General features: G+C 40.1%; 1 protein-coding gene across 1 annotated transcript in view; it reads left to right on the top strand.

Moving 5' to 3' along the window:
• Positions 1-15,853, top strand: part of LOC149319366 (E3 SUMO-protein ligase ZBED1-like) — a 47,226-nt gene that overhangs the window by 784 nt on the left and 30,589 nt on the right. The gene's annotated exons all lie outside the window — the stretch shown is intronic.

Here is a 15,853-nt window from a genome sequence, read left to right as displayed (position 1 = left end):
CCAGGGAGGGACTGCGTTGCTTAACCGACCAGAGAGGTGAGAGCCCCGGTGACCAGAAGAACAAGGCTCTCCCCACATTCAGAAGGTGGAAGAGGAAGGAAGGGTTCTTCCCTGCCTCCCTGGAGGGCTCCCCCAACATCCCCCCAATGCCTGGTCCCCCCCCCTCCACACCTTTCCCCTTCTCCTGTTAAGATGCCCAGGGAGTGATTCTTGGCCAAAGCAAGGCTGTGGGAAGGGCAAACCAGACTGCAGGCATCCTTTCTGGATAACAGATAATAGGGATTGCAAGAATCCCTCCTCCGGCGATATTGACAGTGTTTGGGATCCTCTTCCATTAAAATAAATGGATGAGTGTTTGTCACTGAATTCAGGAGGGAGACGGGGGGGGGGGTTGCCCTCAGCGTCAGAGAGAGAATGTGTGAGCTGCTGCATTGTAAACATTGGGGATGCTATGGGAAATACTGTACATCCATCGCTCTTGCCTTGCCCATGTAAGATTGAAAGAGCGCAGGTTATGAGGACAGTTTATCATCGTGGCCTCCCTTGCCTTTTGTTGTTGTGAAATCCTGGCAAGTCAACTTTGACTTCTGAGAGACCTCCAAGTCCCCCTGCCATCAGCAGCCCTGCTTAAGTCTGGCAAACTCTAAACTGTGGCTTTCTTGACTATTAATCTGTAACACAGTCTTCCTCTTTTTCTGCTGCCTTCTACCTTACCAAGGATTATTGTTTTTTTAAAGAGTGCCTTGTCTTCTCATATGCCCAGAGTACAAGAGTCTCAATTTAGTCATCTGGGCTTCCAAGAAGCGTTCAGGCTTGGTTTGTTCTAGGACCCATTTATTTGAGTGTGTTTTTTTTACTAGTCCATGGTATCCGTAGAAGTCTTCTCCAGCACCATATTTCAAAGGAGTTGATTCTCTTCCTATCGGCTTTCTTCAATGTCTGTCTTTCATAACCATAGAATTCAAAGATATAGCCGTGTTAGTCTGTAGAATCGATATGTAGAGAGACCTTGCAGCACCTTTGAGACTCACTGAAAGAAAGAAGTTGGCAGCAAAAAGCTCAACTTCTTTCTTTCAGTTAGCCTCAAAGGTGCTGCAAGATCTCTCTACATATTGATTCTACAGACTAACACGGCTTTCAGTCTCAAAGGTGCTGCAGGATCTCTCTACATACTGTTTCATAACCAGAGATAGACATCCACATTTCTTTTACCCTTGCCTCTGGTAAAGAGGAGAGAGGAGGGAGGGAGAATACCAGACACAGTGAGTAGAAGAAGATGATCAAAACCAGACATCTTTCTGAAATGGAGGAGTGAGGGGCAATACATCTTCACGCTTTACTGTTTATGTGATTGACAGAAGAGGACTGGAATGAAGGCCACAAGTTGCGTTACTCTTCCTTGGTGTCTGACCTGCATGAGACAGAGATACAATCTGTCTCTGGAAGCATATACACCAATTCAGAGGGATACTTTAGGAGATGGGAGGCAAGAGGGAGATGGATTTTATTTTTGTGCCCTGGATGAGTACTCATAAAGTCAAAGGGCAACGCTGTGATCTAAGAGGGTCTGTTGCATCACATTGCCTGAAGGTGACTTCTTATCCCTGAAGCCTTGTTAAATATCCTGGAGGGAAAGTGTGTGCGTTGGGGATGGGAGGCAAGAGGTCTCCTTTTCAATTGATATCTGTGGAGTTTTGCTGCAGCTTATAATGGACATCAAGGTTTTTCTGGTCTTTCAGTCTGATCAGTCTGTTAATGCATGCTCCCACCTAATAGGGTTATAGTAGTGGTGTCACCAGTGTTTACATGCCCAGTGACTACATGGCTGAATCCATTTGCTTATCCTTCCCTCTGCCTCCCCTGCCGAAATGCCAGCTGCTCAAGACTGTGAGCAAGGAAAAGGTCACAAGCAGATGTCTAAAACAACTAGCACATCCTTGACAAAAGGACACTTTACTAAAATAATGCTAGGCTCCTGGTATTAAAGCCAGCAGTGGTGTAGTGGTTTGAGTATTGGACTTGGATACTGGGAGACCATGATTTGAATCCCTGCTGGGCCATGGAAACCCACTTGGTGACCTTGGGCATGTCATGCCCTCTCAGCCTCAGAGGAGCACAAGGGCAAACCTCTTCTGAACAAGTTCTGACAAGAAAGCCCTATGATAGGATTGCTGCAGGGTCACCATAAGACAGAAATGACTTGAAGGCACATAACAACAAAAACTCCTGATGCCTGGTTATTTTCTTGGATACATGTCTCTTTCTAAATGACAACAAGAACCCTAAAAAAAAACCCCCACATATAAGACTTCTCAGATGTTATATATTTATTTCATAACAAATGGATATGCAATGCATGAGCAGGGGGCAGTTGTTGTTGTGTGTCTTCAAGTGCCTTCTGACTTATGGCAACTGTAAGGCTAACCTATCAGGGGGTTTTCTTGGCAGGATTTGTTCACAGGGGGTTGCCTTTGCAACCTCTGAGGCTTAGTATGACTTTCTGAAGGCAAACCCCTTCTGAACAAATCTTGCCAAAAAACAAAACAAAAACCCAACAACCTTGTGATAGGTTTGCCTTCGGGTTGCCAGAAATCAGAAATGGCTTAAAGGGACAGAGATAAATACATAGACATGACACATGATTGAACTACTTTGCACATGTCTAGATAGTGAAATGGTATTTCTTCTATATTTTGCATGCCTACTTCTTAATATATCAGTATAGGCACAAATCTTTTATTTTCTTTCTGCAGCCGAACATATGCAGACTTTGTTCCTTAACATTTATGTGAAATTAAGTTCAATTTTTAAAAAAAAGGTATATGTACCAGCGGGACTTACTATCAAAGTAGGTGCTTTAACTATGAAATTATATATATACATATATATATGATAGGTCTTCTCAGAAATAACTGTCATTGAATTCAGTGAGGCTTGCTCCCAGATAACATAGGATCATAGCTGAGATCATGGTATTATAATTTGGCAAACTATTATGTGCATATTTACTTGGCGGTAAATCCACTGAACTTATGAAAATTACTTCTGAATAAGCATACAGATCCTGTCTGATCTTGGCAGCTAAGCCAGGTCAGCTCTGGTTAGGATTTGAATGGGAGACCACCAACAGGTATCAGGTTCTGTAGGCTACATTTTAGAGGAGGGAACTGGCAAAACCACCTCTGCTTTGCTTAAAAAACCCTATGTCAGGTCAGCATAAGTTGACAGGCAAGTTGAAGGCACATGAACATGTACACCACAAGTATGCATAAAATTAGACCATTTTCTTGCAAAATAGTACCAAAATATTATCATCTTAGATCACACTAAGTTCTTTTATATTACTGTACAACCTCAAAAGAACTTGACCATGTAGCAGAAAAAGTATGTAAAATTGTATTTATGCCATAGTTAAGTGTAAACCTAACTATATACTTGCCTCTGACTAGACTTCTATTTGGAGCTTTCAGTAAATGCTTAGGAAAGAAGTAACTTCCTTGAATATTCCTGTGTAGATCAGTTTGAATCCTACATGACACTTTTTGTGTTTTGTGTTTCCTGATTAAATCATTAAAGAAAATGAGAGAAGCTTTCTATTTAGGGCATTTGCATTCTATTTTCTCATTTGCATTCATCATTTTATAAAATAGTGTGAACAGGAGCAGCTGATCTATGAACTATTCATAGAATTTCTGCCACAGGGATATGAGGAGCATCCTTATATTGGATCAAACTGTTTGTTGGTTTGGCTCAGTATTGTACATTCTAATGGTCAGTGGCTCTCTAGAATTTCTGGGAGAGAACTTTCTCATCACTTGTTATTGTTTGTTAACTGCCCTCCAGTCAACCCTCACTCAAAGTGGACCTGTGGATACGATACCTCCAAGCCCCCCAAGCCCCACTGCTCTGCATGAGTCTAGCCATCTGGCACACAGTCTTCCTCTCTTTCTTTTTACCTGTTACCTTTCACAGCATTATTGTCTTTTCTATTTATTTATTTATGGTATTTATACCCCGCTCTTCAGCCCTAAAGGCTCTCAGAGCAGCTTGCAGATAGTTATTCTGACAGTTCCATGCCTTCAGGCTTACAATCTAAAAAGACATGACACAAAAGGAGAAGGGAATAGTGGTGGGGAAGGGGGATCAAGTCCAGTTTTTCTTCTCTTATCATGTGGCCAAAGTATGATAGCCTCAGTTTCATTGTCTTGGCTTCCAGGAGAGTTCAGGCTTGGTCTGTTCTAGGACCCAATTGTTTGTCTTTTTCGCTCTCCACTGTAACCTCATCTCCAGTACTACATCTGAAATTAGTTTATTTTCTTTCTGTTGGCTTTCTTCACTGTCCAGCTCTCACATTCATACATGTTGATGGTAGATACAATCACTTGGACAATTTTGACTTTAGTGTTCATTTTTATATCTTTATACTTTAAGGTTTTCTTTAGGTCTTTCATAACCACCCTTCCCATTCCTATTATTCTTCTGATTTCTTGACAGCGATCTCTGTTCTGATCACTGTTTGATCCAAGGTATCAGAAATCTTTAACTATTTATTGAACTATTATGAATTTATGTACATCCTCCAGAGTCATTATTTTTTGTTTTATATTCAGCAGTAGGCTTGCCTTTGCATGTTAGCTGACCATTTTAACTGGAGGTGCCTGGGATTCTCCATAACCAAAGCTCATGCTCTGCCCAGTGGAATGGTGAATCAGTTCTGGGTAGTTCAAACTTTAAAGTAGTTTTCCAAGGTACTGAACCCTATACAGTCGGTCCTTCTTATACACGGATTTTTTATACACGGATTCAAGCATACACGATTTGAAAATGTTCCAAAAACGTATAAATTTACCTTGATTTTCCATTTTTTATAAGGGACACCATTTTGCTATGTCGGTTTCGGGTGGTGAGATCTGTCACCCGGTCCTGAATGGGGTCACGCTCCCCCTGAAGGACTCGGTGCGCAGCTTGGGAGTGCTCCTTGATTCGTCGCTCCAGTTAACTTCTCAGGTGGATGCGACGGTCAGGAGTGCTTGTTATCAGCTTTGGCTGATACGCCAGCTGCGTCCCTACCTGGACCGAAAGGACCTTGAATCTGTTGTACATGCTTTGGTAACCTCTCGATTGGATTTCTGCAATGCGCTCTACATGGGGCAACCCTTGTACCAAACCCGGAAGCTGCAATTGGTGCAGAACATGGCAGCTAGATTGGTCGCTGGTAGTTCCAGGTCGGACCATATAACACCTATTTTAAAAGACCTTCACTGGCTGCCTATTCGCTTCCGAGCTCAATACAAGGTGTTGGTTTTGACCTATAAAGCCCTAAATGGCTTGGGCCCAGGGTACTTGGAGGACCGCCTCTCCCCATATAATCCGCCTCGCACACTCAGAATTTCCGGGACTAAATTGTTGGAGGTCCCTAGGTCTAACTTTGTACGGACCTCACAGAGGGCTTTTGCTATTGCTGCCCCTTCACTCTGGAATAAGCTCCCTGCAGAGCTTCGCTCCGCCGCCTCATTAGCTGTCTTCAAGAAACAACTGAAAACGTATCTATTCCGGCTGGCCTTCCCACCTTAGATTGTCTGTTTATTTCCCTGCCCTCTTTTTTCCTTTTCGACCCCGGACCGATGTAAACTAATTTTCTTCTTTTCCTTGCCCTTGACATGTGTGTTTTATTGTTTTCCTGTTCCTGTTTTTTGTAGTAATGTTTTTAACTGTTATATTGAATTTTTACCTTGTACTGAAATGTTTTAAAAATTTGTAAGCCGCCCTGATCATATTTATGGAAGGGCGGGGTAGAAATAAAATTTATTATTATTATTATTATTTTATTATTATTATTATTATTATTATTAATGGGACTTGAGCATACACGGATTTTGTTATACACGGGGGATCTTGGAACCAAACCCCAGCGTATAACAAGGGTCCACTGTACTCCAAATCGGTTCATCACCTTGGATAGTTTCTTTCATGCTTCGCAGGCACCCAAAAAGGATTCACAACCACACTGCCACGGACCAGTAGTCATTAATGGCACTGAATTATGGTTCTGACCAATATGTTACTTTCAGGACCAACTGGTAACCGTTAAGTAGCAGAAGCAACATAAGTGACTTACTGGCATTTCTTACTTTGAGAGGACAATGTAAGAACACAGAGGCCTAGTTTCAAGAGTGAGTGTGACTAGGGAGAACATGAACTCACCCAAGAAGCTCATTGGATGATCTTATGGATCCCTATTTCTAATTCTAATCTCTCTCATATGGATATATTGATAAAAAGCTAGGATAAAACCCCTGTATGCTGCCCTGAATTCTCTGGAGCAAAAGCAAAATGGAAGGGTAATTAATAATTGTAATGGATATTGATGTTGGTTTACACCTTTGTTCCAAAAAACATTAACTATAATTCTGGCTTTCTTAGAGCTAATAGCATGTTAGCTCCTTTCCTGTCTTTAACAGCTGCCTCTGGCAGAGAAATGGTTCAGGTGTTGGTTTTCCCATCTAGAGGCAACTGTGACAGAAAAGTGCAGGACCTGTTCAGTTTCTCTTTGTTATGCAACTGTTACATGCACAGAGGTAAAAGAGCTGACAACTTGCTTTTATGTGGTCAGCATTTATTGTTGTGTGCCCTCAAGTTGTTTCTACTTATGGCAACCCTAAGGCAATTCTATCACAGGGATTTTCTTGGCTTTGCCTTCCTCTGAGCCTGAGAGAGTATGACTTGCCCAATGGGTTTCCATGGCTGAGTGGGGATTCAAATCCTATTCTCCAGAGTCGTAATCAAACCACTACACCACACTGGCTTTCAGTGAATTTTAAAGTCTACTTTAAACAGCTTTTCTTTTCTGATTTGATATGTATACAGCCTTAGTAAGAGTCCTTATATACTTTGACATCCTGCTGTAAGAAAAATTTAAGCTGGTATACCTAGAAATATTAGCTACTTTAATATGACTTTGTCATAGAGGAATACTGCTACTCAGCATTATAACCTGCGGCACATCCACTCACTCTTCCACTTTGGACTAACACTAATAGTTGCAGGTCCAACAACAAGTCCAAGTCATGAAGGATCACAAATAACTAAATAAAAAGAAATTCCTTCATTTATACTCTACTGTGAGAGTATAATGTTGACAGTGCCCCAAGATAAATTAATGTGTAGGTTGGTGATCACAGAGAGTATGGATGGTCACTGCCATGTTGTTATTGTTAACTGCCCTCAAATCGACCTTGACTCATGGTGATCCTGTGGATGAGGTCCTACATGGCTTGGGTCCAGAATACTTAAGGGAACACCTTCTTCCGTACTGCACGTCCCACACATTAAGGTCCTCAAGTAAGAACCTACTCTTCCCAGAATTCTTCTCCACTCTTACAACCTTCCAAAAAGGCTCTTAAAATGGATCTCTTCTGGCAGGCCTTCCCAACCTAGCTAATAAATTATAGCTTCTTCCCTTTGTGTATGTTTACAGATATGATCTCAATTTTGTGATGTATGTCTCTCTGCCCGCCAAATTGTTTTTAATTTTAACCTAATGCTGTATAGCGTTTTATTGTTTTTAAACTTTGATTGTTTACTTGTAGTTTTAATGCTGGGGAGGGGGTTGGGAAGGGATCAATTAGCATTTTATTGTATTTGTAATGCATTTTTACTGTTGTAACCCACCTAGATTCCTAGTGATTGGGCGGGCTATAAATAAATCATTTATTATTATGAGACATCTCCAAGACCCTCTGTCCTCAACTGCCCTGTCTAAGTCCTGCAGGCTTAGACCCATGGCCTCCGTGATTGAGTTTACCCATCTGGCATGTGGTCTTCCTCTCTTTCTACAGCCCTCCACCTTTTCTAGCAACGTTCTCTTTTCTAATGATTCATGCCTTCTTATGTGGCCAAAGTACAACAATTTAGTCATTCTGGCTTCCAGGGAGAGTTCAAACGTGATCTGTTCTAGAACCCATTTGTTTGTTGCCTTGGCTGTCCATGGTATCTTCAGCGCACTTTTCCAGCACCCCATCTCACATGAGTTGGTTTTCTTTTTATTGACTTTCTTCACTCTACAGCTATCACATTTGTACATGATGATGGGGAACACAGTGGCTTGGATAATCCTCACTTTAGTGTTCAGAGTTATATCTTTGCACTTCACAATCTTGTCCAGTTCTTTCATAGCTGCCCTTCCAATCATAGGTGCGGGACAGACTGCTCAAAAAGGGCGGCCTGCTGGTGGCCTAATTTCCTCTAGAGAGAAGCTGCAGCTGCTAAACTGTGTGGCTTCCCTCCAGAGGAAAAAGAACCCGGAAAAACCCAGTTCTTTCAGCACTGCAGGGAGGACATTGCAAGTGCGCCATTGGTGCACTTGCGACGTAAGCGACACACGGCAATGCTGAGACGCCACACAGCGCTTACACCACAATGGCAGTGTCCGTGTACACGGGGCACCGCCATTGTTACTCTGCCATGCTGTGCTAGGGTTAGGGGCCGTGCGGTTGCCGCGTGGTCCCTAACCCTAAAATAGGTACCAGAACAGTGTAAAAGGGCAGTCTGTACCGTGCCATAGTCTTCTTCTGATTTCTTGACTGCAGTCTTCATTCTGATCAAGAATGCAATTTGATTCAAGATATGAGAAGTATTTCTATTTTCTTGCTATCTATGATGAATTCTTGTAGATCTTTCTTGGACATTATTTTTGTTTCCTTAATGTTCAGCATTAACCCTACCTTGGCACTTTCCTCCTTGACCTTCTTCAGTAATTGCTCTAAGTCTTTGTTGGCTTCTGCTAGTAGTATTGTGTTGTATGCATACCTTAGTTTATGTTTACAAGAGAACAAAACAATATCTAACAGCATGTTAAAGAAGTCTTCAGGTCTGCTGGCATGCTTCCATGATTAAATCACTGAGGATTTCTTTCATGGTGGGTTTTTTTCTTTCGGTCTGAAAGTTAGATCTCTTTTAGAGCATACTGTTTTGCACATTTTTATTTACAAGAGCTTGGATCCTGCAAAGGAGAACCAAATGTAAACCATCTTCCATATGAATGACCATATTCATATTTTCCTCAGAATTTTTATCCAGGCCACGTTGAACTGACTCATTCTGTCATTTGAGGTGGAAGGAGAAACATATCAATTCGGATCAATTTTTATACATATTTTATTGCTCTCAGCTGAATACCCCAAAGGAATGAGATCTTGTCTCATTTTAGAAGCTAAATTGGGTCAGTTAGGCTATATTTCAGAGGAAGGACCTCCACTGAATCCCATGTGGGTGCATGCAGGTGCACGCACATGCGCACACACAGACACACTTTCTCACTTACTTGTTTGGAAGCAAGATCTATCTTTTAAAATTACAAATACAAAAACACATTGTTTGCTTTTAAGTGAGAATGAACTCTACTGTTACTCATGAAATTAGTTGACATCTTCATAATAAGCACAGCAAAATAATAATCAAAACAAATATTGTTTTTAAAAAACCTACTGCAGAATGTGGAAGAAAGTAACTTTACCATTAGACTCAAAATTTATATAAAGCATATTTCTTACTTTGTTTAGAAATAATAACAAGAGAAACAATTTGTATCCTGCCTTTCTTCCAAAACTCACCAAATGCATTCATGAAAGACAGGGAATGATTGTGTAGACATATAAAATTTTGTGGAAGAAAAGTTTGCAATAGAATCTAGGTTACAAGTGTCATCAGTTTGATAAAGAGGATATCAGAATTATTAGCTTCAGTTTGTATCAAGCATTACTAATGCATAGGAACAGATTTGATCTCACACGAGGAGAAAGAGTGATGTTTGTGGCAATGTAAAAAGTTGATGAGGACAGAATAGAGAAAATGGTGATTAATGGTATTGCTTAAAATGTTTTCCTGATCTTTTCCCAAGGGCTTGGAATTACAATATCATTATGTAATCACAAGTTCTCTGCAGGGTCTTTTTAAGTTACTTCATCATGAAGTTCCTGACATAACACTGAAGTCTACTAAAGCTCATACTGCCAACTTCTTTCTTTAGTTAGACTCAAAGGTGCTGTAAGATCTCTCTATATATACTGATTCGACCAAACAGGCTTTGAATTTCTACTACCATGGAAAGCACCAAATTTAGCTGAATGGAGTGGAAATCCCTGAACCTCTTCAAGAAACTTGCCCAGGCACAGACAGACATCTTCTTTCTGTCACATGTATGTCTGTCCCTCACTTCCACTCCACCAAATGTATCTGAGGAAGTAGACTGAAGTATATGAAAGCTCATGATGCCGATTTTTTTTCAGTTAGTCTCAAAGATGCTACAAGACCTCTGTACAAGCTGAATAGAAGACATTGAAACCTGGACCACCAACATCCAGAGTCTGTTGGGACTGATTTTTTTTTAAAGAAACAGGCAATCTGATCTCTCTTTCAGCAATCTGTCTCACAAGACTCATGTTTCTGTAAGATACGAGTGGAAATCATGCAGTTCTCCAGAATTTTTTGGATAGCAGCTCCTAGTGTTCCTCACCTTTGGCAATGCTAACTGGGGTTGCTGGAACTTCCAGTCCAGAAACATCTGGAGAACTGCTTGATTCCAAGTCCTGCTCTAAGATCTGCCAGCATTGGTTCTCCAGTCATTGTGTACCAGAAATAATGGACACAACAGAGCTGAGACAGGCAACAAAGCATATATTCTCTAAACTGTCTGGGCATAAAATTCTCTCAGATCATATCATACATACTTTTTTATCTTCTCACATCATTTTAATTCAACACTTAGCAGTATATTCCTATGCATTTTGAAGTAACTTCACTGAGTTCAATGGATTATTGTGTATAGGGTTAAAAAAGCAACATAGTATTATTAATATTATTTTATTTTCTTATATTCCGCCTTTCTCTCAGTACTCAAGGCTCATGGTAAGAGTATTGGATGCTCTAATACAAAGGTCCAAAACAGTCTGCAGAAATAATGCAGTTTGAGACCAATTTAACTGCTCTGGCTCAATGCTAGGGAATTCTGGGAAATGTAATTTTGTGAGACATTTCACCTTCTCTGTCAGAGAGCTCTGGTGCCACAGTAAATAACAGTTTCCAGGATTCCCTAGCACTGAGCTAAGGCAGTTAAAGTGGTCTCGAACTGGATTATTTCCAGTGTGTTTCAGACCAAAGTGAGAAAGGGAAGGAACAAAGAGTCAGTTGAGAAGATAGAATAGCAAAATATATATTTTCAAAAAATGTTTGTAATAATTGACCTAAGGGACGCAAGAGGGAGAAAGAGGAATTGTGCAACAAAAATATCTCTAAGTGACTTGAACCATTCAAGAGACTTTTTAAAAATCAAATGCTCCCTAATCCAAGCTGGAAAGACATTTGATGGGAACAAAAAGCTCAGGTTTGGTTATAATAATGTGTAATGGGGACCTTAAATCTATAGGAATATGAAATAAACACAGCAGATACATAATTTAGAAAAGACTGTTTATTCTCTGCTTCTATTATAGGTCTTATGTTCAGTGAGTTCTCATTAATAAACACTTTACAAATATAGCTGACAATTAGTTTGACTATACCTACAATGGCAATTAAGTAATGATTTCATTAATTATAGTCTTTAGGGAAAATAAATTGACACAATTAGCTAACTTGTAGAACAGATTTCTTTAAAAACCTCTTTTAAATTAATGCACTTAGGAAGATAACGAGTTATCACTGCCACCCTTATGAGATATGTGTATTGAACAAGGATTAAAACTAAGTTGACAATCAGTTTCTGCTTTAATGGCTTGTATTTATTTCATACTCTAATACCATTCTATTAGGCCTAGTGGGGATTTCAGCTAAGTGGGAGGTTAATGGAAACATGGTATCAGTGAAGATAAAATACAACGCTGGGAGCATACAGAAAGCCATTAACTGGCTTAACTTCATAGCTACTGAAATAAGTGTTAAGGAATGAACCTTTAGGGCCTTATTTCCATAGCAAGTCAGAACTTTCTAAACTGCTAAAGGGAATGCTGAAAAAAGCTGAAATTGTTTTCAACAAATAGATATTTTTCCTGTTATAATATGCCATAAAGGGGAATCTTCTTATTGGCAGATATTCCAGGACAGGAAAGATGATGAATTAGAGTGAGCGTAAGGCATTTGCGCCCTAGAAAATACTTTTAAATTCACTGCTTTGTACAGTGAAAACATCTTACACTGTTTAAAGACAGACATATAAAAGCATAAATAATATAGAAATAGTAATGCTGAAACTACCCCCTCCCCCAAAAAATTATCCTCCAGGTTATTGGCCAGAGAAATTATATCCCACTATACTTTATACTATGCTACACATTAGCTAGCTATCTCTAACTTAACATCCGGTCATTCAATATGATTTCAAATCAAGATGTTCAAAAAAGGAGATGGCAGTTTTTGAAAACTACAGAAATATTAAAACAGTTCTATAACCATCTTGGCACATTCAAATTAATCAGCTTGGCATGCATCTGTGCTTTGCTGTGTCTCACTCCTTGTCTGAAGTGATCAAGTTATATACTCTACTGAGTGCTGCAGTAACCTAGCTTATGTAACTAAATAGGAAGGATAATGCTGCTACCAAGATAGCTGAATGCATATTCCCATAATTCTGTTGTTTTTGTTGGTTATTCTTCTTTCTAGAAAGGGAAGGGGAGGATTTCCTTTCTGGGGAAACAAAAGCTTAGTATGAAAAGATGTTTCAGATTTATTCTAGATGGAATAGTATGCAACTCCTGTGGTGGCTGTGAAGATCTCATTATTAACATTTGTATTCAGGAAGCAGTATTCAGTACTGTGAGTGCTACTTGCAAAGAAGAATCTGTATCAGCTCAGAGTTCAACAACTTCATGGCACATTAGGCTGTTTTTGTCACTGCCCTGGTTCAAGCTTCAAAGAAAGCTGATATTAATTCTCCCTTTAGATACAAATACATGAATTATATCCATTATATTCTTTTGAGTTGGGAGCTGCAACCTGGTACATGTTAACTCTGAAGTAAATGCTGCAGTTCAGTGGGAGTTGCTTTCCCCTCATAAGCGTCTTTAGGACTGCAATCTTAATTACGGTAGTCTGGAAACCTAAGAGAAAAATAATAAGTCTACAGAATTCATAGTGGGAGATGGATGGATGAGTGGATGGATGGACAGACGGATGGCTAGACACACAGCATGATTATGGCATTCTTGGTTACTGTCTGCATCTGTGCAGTCTTGGCTACTGTTGTTTGAAGAAAATCCTCTGTCTGAAGATAATGATGTTGTCTCTCACTTGGGTGTGGCTTTTTTCTGCCTCCTTGGGTTGCTATTAGGCACTTTGGTGCAGCTGAATACAAAGGGATATAGGCTGCTGATCACAGACAGAATCTCAGAGATTGAAGCTGCTAGGGCAGTGGTGGCGAACCTATGGCACGCATGCCAGAGGTGGCACTCAGAGCCCTCTCTGTGGCCGTGTGCACCATAGCCCCAGCACGGAGTTCACCAGAGTTCACTACTAGAAAGCCAGAGGGACATGGTACTTTGCAATAAATAAGTGGGTTTTGGGTTGCAATTTGGGCACTTGGTCTCTAAAAGGTTCACCATCACTGTGCTAGGGTCTATACATTTGGGTGCAGCCCTTCAGTACCAAGGTAGCCAATGACATCGTTGATAGCTTGATCCAGCAATTATCCTTGTAGTATGGTATACTTGGCTTTTTCATATGCAAGGTAGTTCTATGCTTGTTTGTTGGACCCCAGTTGTCTCTGTCTGCATGGATGGGTAAAAGGTTTAGCATTACTCTTCTCCACCTCCCTGTGCCAAAACTGTCCTGCCCTGCAACTTGCCCCTGCACTACTTTATTCACAATGATGTCAATCTGTTTTGGTCCCATAAAGATATCAGTACAGAGAACATTTTATTTGAAATCAAAGTATATTTTTGGCCTGGAAAAGGTACACACCCTGCCCACATATTTAACAATATTGTGATTTGGGTTTACCACAGATTTGGGAAATAGATCACAATGAATAGTTTTGAGTCTGAACATGAGCCGCTCAAATTGCAATCCACTTTCAGCTGAGTGAGTGATAGTCTTAATTAGACATTATTTCTCAGCCTGGGATATCTCAGAGTTATGCTGAGAGAATATAAATAAAAGAATTACAGAACACTAAGCATGATAAAAATTCTGCCTTACCTAGTTTATCTCTATAATAAGCAATGATTACAAGTATCTTTATGTAGCTGAGTGTATTGTTTGTATGTGTCTGCAAGTTGCTTGTCGATTCATGGCAACCTCATTAATTTCTTAGGTTAGGAATACTCCAATGTGGTTTTTCCTGTCCCTTCTTCTATATAGCCTATCACACCCCGCATTTGTTGTTGGTCTCCCATCCAAGTACTAGCCAGACAGATTCTTGTGTTTTAGTGTCTTCTTTAATTCTCTGTGTTTCCTCATGATCTGCCTCTATGAACTACTATAATATTACAACTAATAGAATGGCTCATAATGTTCTGGATGTCAAAAGGCGTCTGGGGTCCATAATTCAAATGAGTTGATTTTCTTCCTGTCAGATTTCTTCACTGTCCAGCTTTCACATCCATACATAGCAATGGGAAATATGATGGCATGGACAATCCTAATGTTGCTATTCAATTATATATCTTTACATTTTAAAGAGAAATAGGTCAAACAGGAAAGGAGGAGGAATAGCGTTATATATCAGGGATGTTGATACTTGTGAAAATATCAGAACTTCAATCCTGGAAGATAGGTTGCGCATCTGGATAAAAAATAAAGGGGAGGGAAACAACAGGGATGTTATTGTGGGAGTCTACTAAAAAAAACACAAGTCAGATGGAGGGATTGGATGATGCCTTTATAGAACAGATGACCACACTCAGAAAGCAGAGATGTAGTAGTTATGGGTGACTTCAACTATCCTGATATTTTCTGGAAATCAAACTCAGACAAAACTTTAATGTATAGCAAATTCCTCACTTGTCTTGAAGACAATTTCATTCTCCAAAAGGTGAAAGAGGCAACAAGAGGATCAGCTATTTTAGATCTGATCCTAACCAACAGGGATGACCAGGTAAATGGGGTGCAAGTGGTGGGAGTGATCATGTTCTCCTGGAGTTTGTTATACAGTGGAAAGGAGAAGCCAGGCATAGTCAGACACACATTCTAGACTTTAGGAGAGCTGATTTTAGTAAATTTAGGGAAATACTGGGAGTGACCCCATGGTCAAGAAGGAGTTCAGGATGGATGGGAGTTTCTCAAAAGGGAGATACTGTTGGCACAATTTCAAACTGTTCCAATGACAAGGAAAAATGGGAGGTGTCTCAAGAGACCAGAAAGGATGACTAAAGAACTTTCAATTCAGTCAAGTTTTAAATGGAACATGTATAATTATTATTATTATTATTAACCTTTATTTATGAAGCGCTGTAAATTTACACAGCGCTGTACATGCAATTTTTTAGTTAGACGGTTCCCAGTAATTCAAACAAATAGCTAGCATGTGTAGAGGAAAGGTCAGGAAAGAAAAGTGCAGGATGAGCTCAGGCTTGCTAGAGAGGTTAAGGACAATAAAAAAGGGCTTTGGGGGGGGGTATGTCCATAGCAAAAGGGAGAAAAAGGAAATGGTAGGGCATGGAGATGGAGAAATGCTAACAGGGGACAGACAAAAGGCAGAACTAGAGGGGGAAAACAGCACAGAATTGGGGAAACACAGCACAGAATAAATAAAGGGGTAGTACAGGAACATCTGGTTAATCCAAATGAATTTAAGTATCTTGGACCAGATGGATTACATCCAAGGGCATAAAAGATCTGGCAAATGTAATCTGAGAGCCGTTGG

The sequence above is a fragment of the Sceloporus occidentalis genome, unplaced genomic scaffold (genome assembly GCF_023333645.1).
Source record: "Sceloporus occidentalis isolate IW3139 unplaced genomic scaffold, rSceOcc1.0.p SCAF_2, whole genome shotgun sequence".
In the NCBI taxonomy this organism is placed as follows: Eukaryota; Metazoa; Chordata; class Lepidosauria; order Squamata; family Phrynosomatidae; genus Sceloporus; species Sceloporus occidentalis.
This window is presented reverse-complemented; position numbering and strand designations above follow the sequence as displayed.